Source organism: Papaver somniferum, chromosome 7, assembly GCF_003573695.1.
Source record: "Papaver somniferum cultivar HN1 chromosome 7, ASM357369v1, whole genome shotgun sequence".
Classification (NCBI taxonomy): domain Eukaryota; kingdom Viridiplantae; phylum Streptophyta; class Magnoliopsida; order Ranunculales; family Papaveraceae; genus Papaver; species Papaver somniferum.
The window spans coordinates 161,046,860-161,056,376 of record NC_039364.1 but is presented as its reverse complement, the minus strand read 5'-3'; the positions used below and the strand labels follow the sequence as shown (position 1 = coordinate 161,056,376).

General features: G+C 39.2%; 1 long non-coding RNA gene across 1 annotated transcript; it reads right to left on the bottom strand.

The window, feature by feature from the left end:
• Positions 1-350: 350 nt before the first annotated feature.
• LOC113293127 lies at positions 351-2,434 on the bottom strand. Its single transcript, XR_003332062.1, has 2 exons — positions 2,286-2,434; positions 351-624 (listed from the first exon to the last, which is right to left on the bottom strand). It is a non-coding gene; the product is annotated as an uncharacterized LOC113293127 (long non-coding RNA).
• Positions 2,435-9,517: the final 7,083 nt, after the last annotated feature.

Sequence of the window (9,517 nt, the reverse complement as noted above, 5' to 3'; positions counted from 1 at the left end):
CAAACAACAAGCATCATAATATATATCATTCATGAAAGAATGTTATTCTAGTTCCACTTCCTCAGATATTGCGTCCATAGTGGCAATATCCGTGAAAGACCACCACCGGATGAATCCACAAAAGTGAAGCAAGAACAACTAAAATATGTCACTCAGACCTCGCCAAACTCATTGGAGAAAGCGAAAGCAGAATAACTCTAGACTCTAATATAGCCCATCCACACTGAGTGCCCATACAAACCATGATTCAAGAATCTACCATCATAAGTCCCAAAGGTTTTGCAATCAAGCATAATATGCAAACGATTGGATTCTCACAAGAAATTGTAAAAGGTAATATTCCCCTATAGAACGATATTGCCTCATCTGGGCTATAATAAGCATTAAAATAGATATAACATTTGGAGAATCCACACAATGCATATTACACAACATACCCAATCATTTACACACAAATATTCTCATAAGAAGTAATGGCACATCATGCTCGCATATGAAAAGGAACTTAATGATTACAAGAAGGTTACAGAGTTCCCACCTGATTCTGAAGGCAAATCACTCCTACCTTGAGATCCTCAATCCACTGGTTCATCCTTTAGATCGATCGTTGTTAATGAAGACTAACTGTTAATCACACAAGCACTCTAAGAATTAGCCAAAAGGCTCATACAAGGCCCATACAAGTCTAACTAATGGTTCTAAGCCCATTTATGACTTTACACCTTTTCATTCTCTATTTTTAGCATAGATAATGAATTGGGTTGGTTCTATAATCCTTTAGATTAGTCTTAAGAAGATCTACATCTTTGTATAAGGAAACAAAAGCTAATTCGGACCCCAAGGGGTTTAATTCATCAAAATAGAAAAACTAACTCTAAGCCCAAGTCCACCAAACCAGCCCATTAACTTAAGGCCCGGTCCATATAGGTCAAACTAACGGTCACTGACGGTTTATGTCAGGTCATAGATGTCAGCTAACAGTCAACGTCTGTCAAAGGTTCAGTTAAGTCAAGGTCAACAAGTCAAGATCTGGTCAACTGGTTAACTCAGTCAACTAACTGAGTCAAACGAGTCACTATTGAGTTCAACAGATCCAACTCAAACAAAACAAAGCATTTAGATAAGTCACTTAAACTGACTAAGATGAGTAATAGTCTTAAATTCAAGATGCAGAAGTTTAAACAACCATCACCACTAATATCAATTCTAACAAACTCTCAACCTTCATCTTACACAGCATTACAACTCCTACCTCAGTCTATACCTACACCAAATTCATACACAGCCTCCAATTCTATTTGTTACCATCTTGAACTGTACAACAATCCTTCTACCATTATCATCAATTCCAACTTCACCACTTACCCTGCATATTGATCAACAACATCCTCTTCAGTAATAAACCTTGTGTCTCACCACCAACTCAGCTTCACCTATGTCATTAACACCTGCAAGGCCTTCTCTCCTTACTAACCACCCACTAACAATTCTAATACATACAAACCAACAACCCTAGTCAATTATACAATTCATTCATCTTCCACTTCTTTCAGTCACAATAACTATGACTGTATCATTGAAGCAGCAACCTCATAACATTCTCAATTCTGCTATTGAACTGCAGTCAGGCTTGCATTACAGATTATCCATCTATTCTACCACTTAGCCTCCCTTAGTCACCTGCAGTTCAGGATCTCGATTTTTTCTCAGCATCACAGGATTACTGGCATCAACACCAACTTCTCAACTTCACAGACAACAAATTAATCTTTATCTTTATCTCCTATCGCCAATCTTTGATACAGGTGCTCAAACACCGTTTACAATTCCACATGCATCATCTCAGCAACATCACTATGAATTCTATGGACTGCAGCCAATACAACCAACCAAACATCACCAATGCTCAATAATACACTCAGTAATTCAACCCACAATCACTGCTCATATTAATTTTAATCTCATAGACAATTCACCTCAGTTCTTGAATCATAAACATTTTCCATTTTTTTCAAATTCTCAACTGAGACTGAAATTCTAAACAAGAATCTTGAATTCACACCTACCCAACTTGTGTCATCTAATGAATAATTCCTTACTATTCCCGAAACCCTAATTTACTAATTTTGGGGAAGAACATGGAAACCCTAATCTTCAGCTCCTTCACAAAAATTCTAATTCCTTAATCAAAACCTCAATTAAGAGCAAACCCATCTATAATCTAACAAGTTACAACATTTCCATACACAAATTTCAATCGAATATGAAACCCTAATTTAACTTACCAACTCGTTGCTTTTCCAGAACTAAATCAGCTTCAGTAACGTCACCACCTCACTCAGTTCGTCAATACACCAAGCATGAGAATAAACGCTCATACAAAATCAACCTAACCTTCATCTCCCAAAATGAAACAGAGAAGAGAAGAGGAAAGAAGAAGAAAGATAAGAAGAGAAGAGAACTGGTTTCTCTTCGATTGGATTTTGGTATAAAACCAAAATGTAATTACTGAGGCACCCAAAGGAATTGGGTAAGGGCAGCCAAACGAATGATCTAGAATGGTAGAGGTTCACGTAGAAGAAATTCTCGGTTGTCTCTTTAATATTCGTTATAAAATGACCATTTTGCCCTTCGTACTAATCTAAAGATATCTTCTTCTTCCGATATCCGAATGACACGTTCGAGTAGTCTAATTCGCATAACTTTTCGAGATCTAACCAACGGTAGTTTCGTAACTAAATTACTGTTAGATTAATTTCTATTAATTAACGTTCGTGTTAAACTAATCGAGTCCTTATCGGCTAAATCGTTTCTTGACTGGTCTAATAGCGTTGACGAGCTTAAGGGTCCTTACAGCTGTGGACTAGCAAAAATGGTAATGGCCTAGTCCGTATAGGCGGTTTCGTCAAAATGCACAAAGTTTGCGCATTATCGGGTCCGCGGCATGGCATAGTGATGCCTAAGCATCAAATTCCCTCTTCGCAAGGCTACACAACTATAAATGAGGCTTACACATCATTTATACTCTTTCGGCTAAGCTATGAAGCTTACTTGGTGCATGGTCTGTAAGTGCACCTGCCTATATATATTAACTTGCAATTTCTACAACTGGAAAAAGGGGAGCAGATTGACATGCTTGCTTCACTATTCGTCGCAATGATCGCTTGAGCGTAATGATTGCGGTTGATCGTAATGATTGCGCAATACTCCTTCGACCAGCCCTCTCTGGCATGATGCACAGTGATTGCGCAACATTCGTTCGGCGAGCCCTCTCTGGCCTGATGCATAATGATTGTGCAGCATTAGCTCTAGGACAATAGCCTTCATAATGCGCAATGATTACGCTGCAATCTCGAGACCACCTACCCAACTGTCCTAATGCATCATTTGATGCGAGATTTGGCCCTTAGCCGAATTCCAAACATAATGCGCCATTTTGGCGTGATATTGGTCTTAAGCCAATCTATCTCTTACCAAGCAACGAAAACTTTGGATGAAGCTTTATCTCAGGCCATGGCGCATCATTTAGCATGCGCCATGCTAAAAAAATAGGGTATTATATTATTCACCCCTTTAAAGAATTTTGTCCCCGAAATTCAAAACCAAAACTATTATGGACAAACTCTTCGGTTTTGATTCCTGAGCAAAAGTCCCATACCAAATGCTCAGAAATCACGGGTTTTTTCAAGTTGTTGTGAACATCAATTTAGAACTTCTGAGCAAATGTCCTATACCGCATACTCAGGGATCCAAAATTAAGTCTACAACGTTACCAAGAATCTCAATTGGCCAGTGCCAAAAGGATATCTCAAAAAGGTATCCTATATGGCGTCTCATACCACCACCCAAGAGTCCCTAAAGTTCACAAGGTTGCAGATGTCATCGAAATGACAAGATTTTTGCGCAGTACTGTGTAGAACAGCTTCCAGTTGCCCACCGTCCCTGACGGTCATCCAGGTTGCCACTCGTAAGTGGGATGCTAGTCGGGCCTGACAACGCACATCGTTGGCCAGTTTCCATCGTGTGGGGATGATCAGTCCCATTGTCTACCTATCATCCCAGACGGTCTTTCGGATATCCACTCGTAATTGGGGTGCCACTTAGGCCAGGAAAACTCACAGTACTTAAACAAGCTCAACTCGATTCGCATAGTAACTGACATAGCAATTACAAACTCCTTTCCTCGCAAAAGTTGGCCTACTCTCCAACTTTATTTTCCTCTTAAGGAAAAAATACTCATTTGACGAGTCCACTCCGCACAGTCACTAGAGTTTTCTCGGAACTTGCTCTGATACCAACTGTGACTGACCGGAAAATTACGCCTTTAGCGCGTTGCCCCGCAGACCGTAACCCCCCCGATGCGTCATTGATGATGCTACGGTCCGGGCCTCAAGGCTAGGAAAACACACGTCCACTTGCCCTTCCAAGCATGCTCGTGGAGCATGATGCAGCTAACTTAGCTTCCACACCGTTCCAAACTTACCCTTGTCCGCTAAAGGGTATAAGGTCGTAAGTCCATAGCCAATGCATCTTGCATGCATCACTGGCTTTGCCTCAACATAGGAAATTCATCACTGAATTTCCTATCTAGCTGAGCAACCGTCGAACTACTCAGGCATATGCCGCTCTAAGCCTTTTGCCATTTCCCCACTTTACCACGTTTACCAACTTCGTATATCTTGATAGGAAGTATAAGCATTCACTTACTGGCATGCAACTAAGCCTCACCAAGCTTGGACGCAATCATCTCTTGCGTCGAGCTACCGAGCTTAGATGATATGAGGGGCCAATGTGCTGGACTGGCAATGCTGCAACTCATTGCGGCTATCTACATAACCTTCCCTACTCTAAAGGAATCAAGCATAGACCGTAGTTCATCACGAAGGGACCGCAACTTAAGCCAAACTCTTTTTCAAGGTTGTGGCCTAGCAAAAATGCTTATGGCCTAGTCCGTATAGGCCGTTTCGTAAAAATGCACAAAGTTTGCACATTATCAGGTCTGTGGCATGGCATAGTGATGCCTAAGCATCAAATACCCTCTTCGCAAGGCTACACAACTATAAATAAGGCTTACGCATCATTTATACTCTTTCGGCTAAGCTATGAAGCTTACTTGGCGCATGGTCCGTAAGTGCACCTTCAACCAACTATCCCTCCCTATATATGTTAACTTACAATTTCTCCAACTGGTAAAAGGGGGCATATTGACATGCTTGCTTCACTATTCATCGCAATGTTTGCGCTTGAGCGTAATGATTGCAGTTGATCGTAATGATTGCGCTCGAGCGTAATGATTGCAGTTGATCGTAATGATTGCGCTCGAGCGTAATGGTTGCGCAATACTCCTTCGGCCAGCCCTCTTTGGCATGATGCACAATGATTGCGCACAATGATTGCGCAACATTCGTTCGGTTAGCCCTCTCTGGCTTGATGCGCAATGATTGTGCAGCATTGGCTCTAGGACAATAGACTTGATAATGCACAATGATTACGCTGCAAACTCGAGGCCACCTACCCAACTGGTCTAATGCATCATTTGATTCGAGATTTGTCCCTTAGAAAAATTGCAAACATAATGCGCCATTATTGCGTGATATTGGCCTTAAGACAATCTATCTCTTACCAAGCACCAGAAGCTTTGGATGAAGCTTCATCTCAGGCCAAGCTAAAAATACATGGTGTTACATTACATACCTCGGATGAATTCAACTTCTGAACAAGTTTGAGCTTGTTTTCTAATCGATTTGCTCTCCGTTGACATATCTTATTTTATGTTTGTACTTGAAACAGTTAGAGAGTTCATGATCCTTAAAAGTACAATAAGAACATGTCAATGTGGAGGACGGTTCAGACACCATAGCTGAGCATGCTGTTAAACAGAAAAAGGTACCTGGAACATGTGAGATAAAATTTTCAGTAGACAGGGAAAAATCCATTTTATCCTCCAAAGTGGTTGAAGAAGTTTCTCCAGGAAGAATATCAAGTTTGGTGAACGTATTGCTATAGTTATCAAAATCAATATTTTCACCAAGAAGTGCAACACTTGATTTTTCATCTCCATTAGAATCATAGTGATCAGACATTTCATCAAGAGTTGCAGCAAGACCTTTGTTCCCAGTGTATTTTCTACAATTTGGACACTCATTAGCAAAATGACCAAAACCCTTACACTTGAAGAACTGTGGCATATCCTCATCATCAGTATCGACGGTGTCCCTGCTTTTAAGAGGGGTCCAGTCATGAGGTTTGACTGATGACCTGGGTTTATCTCTGATGAACTGCTTACTTCTCTTCAAAAGAAGATATCTAAACTGTCTTGTGATCACTGAGACTGGGTTGTCAGGATTTTCATCTGATGAATCAGTCTCATTAGGATCAACTATAGAGTTGTCAACACTTTTATTTTTGTCAAGTAATTTAGTGTTCTTTTGTGCTTTAAAAGCAATATCCTTTCCAGATTTGGATGTATGCTCATGATCAAAGATCTTTAACTTCCCAACAAGAGTATTTCTGGAAAGTGTATCAAGGTTATTTCCTTCAACGATGGCATGCTTCTTAGAATCGTATCTGTCCGGCAACGATATGAGTATTTTCATCACAATGTCCTTTTCAGGAATAGTCTTACCCAATGCAAAAGATGCATTAACAATTTCAGACACTTTTTGATTAAACTCATTAAATGAATCTTCATCAACCATACAAAGGTTTTCCCAATCAGAATTTAGGTTTTGAATCCTAACTTCTTTTCAGGAGGTATTCCCTTCAAATACGGTTTCTAAGATGTCCCAAACATCTTTAGACCGAGTGCACGTAGTCACATGGTGCTGAAGATCTGGGGTAATGGCATGTATGATAGCATTTAAGCCGTCAGAATTTTGCTTTGTGGCAAGAATCTCGTCAGGCTCATACCTACCAATATCCTTTGCAACTGTTACACCGTCTATTGTAACCAATGGAGGATTATTGCCATTAACAACATAAACCCATGATTGAAAATCACGTGCTTGGAGAAAGGCACGCAGATCAATTTTTGCACCATAAGTAATTCGAGCCATCGAAGACTGGCGGTACATTTATAGAGATGGCGCTTTTGTCCATAGAGTCAGATTGCTACAAACACAGACTTATGAGGTCTTAAATGTGTTTGCCTGCTATGATACCAATTGAAAAGGCGGGGGTCTAACAACCACACCCAATACTTCTTTATGCAATCTGTATGGACTAACTCCAATATAATTCCGAGAGAACTAACTAGACAGTCAGACTCACTCAAGGAAATATATCCAAGAGTTATATCTCTGTTTCTCAATGTAATCAGCAAATCAAACAGACAGAAATCGGTGAGCCTGATTATTTTGAGAAACAACTTGAACGGTACCAAAGACCAATGTTCAAGTGTCAATCAATTTCAATCAACAACCAAAGGTTGGATTTACCAATTGATTGAACTACACACAACCTGTGATATTTCAATTATATAAACAAATATTATGCGGAAAAGAAATAACACAGACACCAGAAGTTTTGTTATGAGGAAACCGCAAATGCAGAAAAACCTCGGGACCTAGTCCAGATTTGAACACCACATTGTATTAAGCCGCTACAGAATCTAACCTACTACAAGTTGACTTCGGACTGGAATGTAGTTGATCCCTAACCAATCTCACGTGGATTAAGGTACAGTCGCGTTCCTTACGTGTCTGAATCTCAGCAGGACTCTACTCACTTGATTCCCTTAGCTGATCTCACCCAAAACTAAGAGTTTCTACTACCAAAGTCGAAGACTTGATAATCAAATCAATCTCCTACAGAAAAGTCTATTCTGATAGATAAATCTGTCTCCCACATAAATACCTACGAAGTTTTTGTTCCGTTGATGGGATTTTTTTATAGTTGTAGAAAAAGGTTCGTTTAACACTTGTGAAAGTTCGATTCTAGATTTAAATTATAAAACTAAAACAACAAATTGAATGAAATTTTTTTTCAAGATTGTAAAAACACTGAGACTTAGGATTCCACTATTTTCCAATTTTCATATGTGATTCAATTAATAATAATCATGCAACTCATACATTCAAGTGATTCTAATATATTGCAATAATTAAATTTTTAGAAATAACAGTTGTTTATCGAAAGCGTAGAACATCAAAACCCTAGGAAAGCATGCTCTATCAAAAGAAATCACAATTGTTTAGCAAAAATCAATAAATCAGTTTTCTCATCAAGGCAAATAATCATAAGGAATTGCAATAATTAATTAAATAAAAATTACCACACAAACATTGGAAAAATAGCTTCCTCCGTCGCCTCATCAAAGGGGTTTAGATCGTCATATTAATCGTGTGCTCAAAATACATGTTTATGGCTCAAAGGTTGATTAAAAGAGGTGAAAAGTGCTAATACTGGAATTCTCAACAGATATAAGTGTTACGGATACACTGTTACAGAGTAAACGATATGGATTTTCTGTTGCAGTCATTATAGATTAACGACTGCTACTGGTGGTCTTAAGTTCTTCGTGTTCTTTATCTTCCACAGCAGCAGAAACTGATTCTTTGCAACTCGATTTTTCTTCTATTCTAGCCTCTCTAAACTATGCCAAACCCTCGATAATCCTTCCTTGGTTCCCCAGAACTCTATTTATACATCACAGGACCATGAAATCTTCGAGTAAATGCCAAAATATCTCGGAATGATTTTCTTTCTTTTCTCGGGAATCATTCTTATTTCACAGGAATATTCCCATCTTTTCATCCTCACGCGACTTCATGAATCAAACACACTCCAACACATTTGTTTTGAGTCTTTGTTAGAGTATAACTCGTGCCAGCTTACCAAAAATATAGCCGAGAATATTTTGTTTCTCTGTTTCATATGTCTTCACATAACTTCCTCTTCAATCGATTCCGGGAAACATACATTCCCTGTTTTAATGAAACAGGTCATTCCCCAACCAATTCCATCCAAAATTCCGATTAAATCTCAGCCAAACCGCTTCCAGAAATACACGCAGATGAATAGCCAAAACCCGTGAACCTTGTCTTCTTTAGATTCGATTATCCAGCCAATTCTGAACGACTCCAAGACCATTACCATCCTTGTTTATCTCATTAGAGTCCATTTAAAACAATTTTGGCGATTGAATCTCCTCCAAAACCTCCCAAAATTCCAACCCTAATTTTGTCCGTGAAAATCAACTTTTCCCGCCAAATTTTATATTTCAAATGAAGAGGATGAAGTGCCCCTATCCAACTGTCGGGTGCCTTTAACACTTGGGTGTCCTGGGGTGTAAATCGCAAGTGGGTGCCCCTTAGTAATTGAGGTGCCCCTTATCCAAATGAGAGGTGCCTTTAGTGATTTTCTCCCACGAGCGCTAATACCACTTTTCGAACCAATTTTCCACACATGTTTATCTCTCCAAAAATACCTACAAAGAGATAAAATACCAAAATAAGTACAAAAATTGGTACTAACAAAACAGAAAATTGAGATCAAAATAGACACATAAATGCGTCTA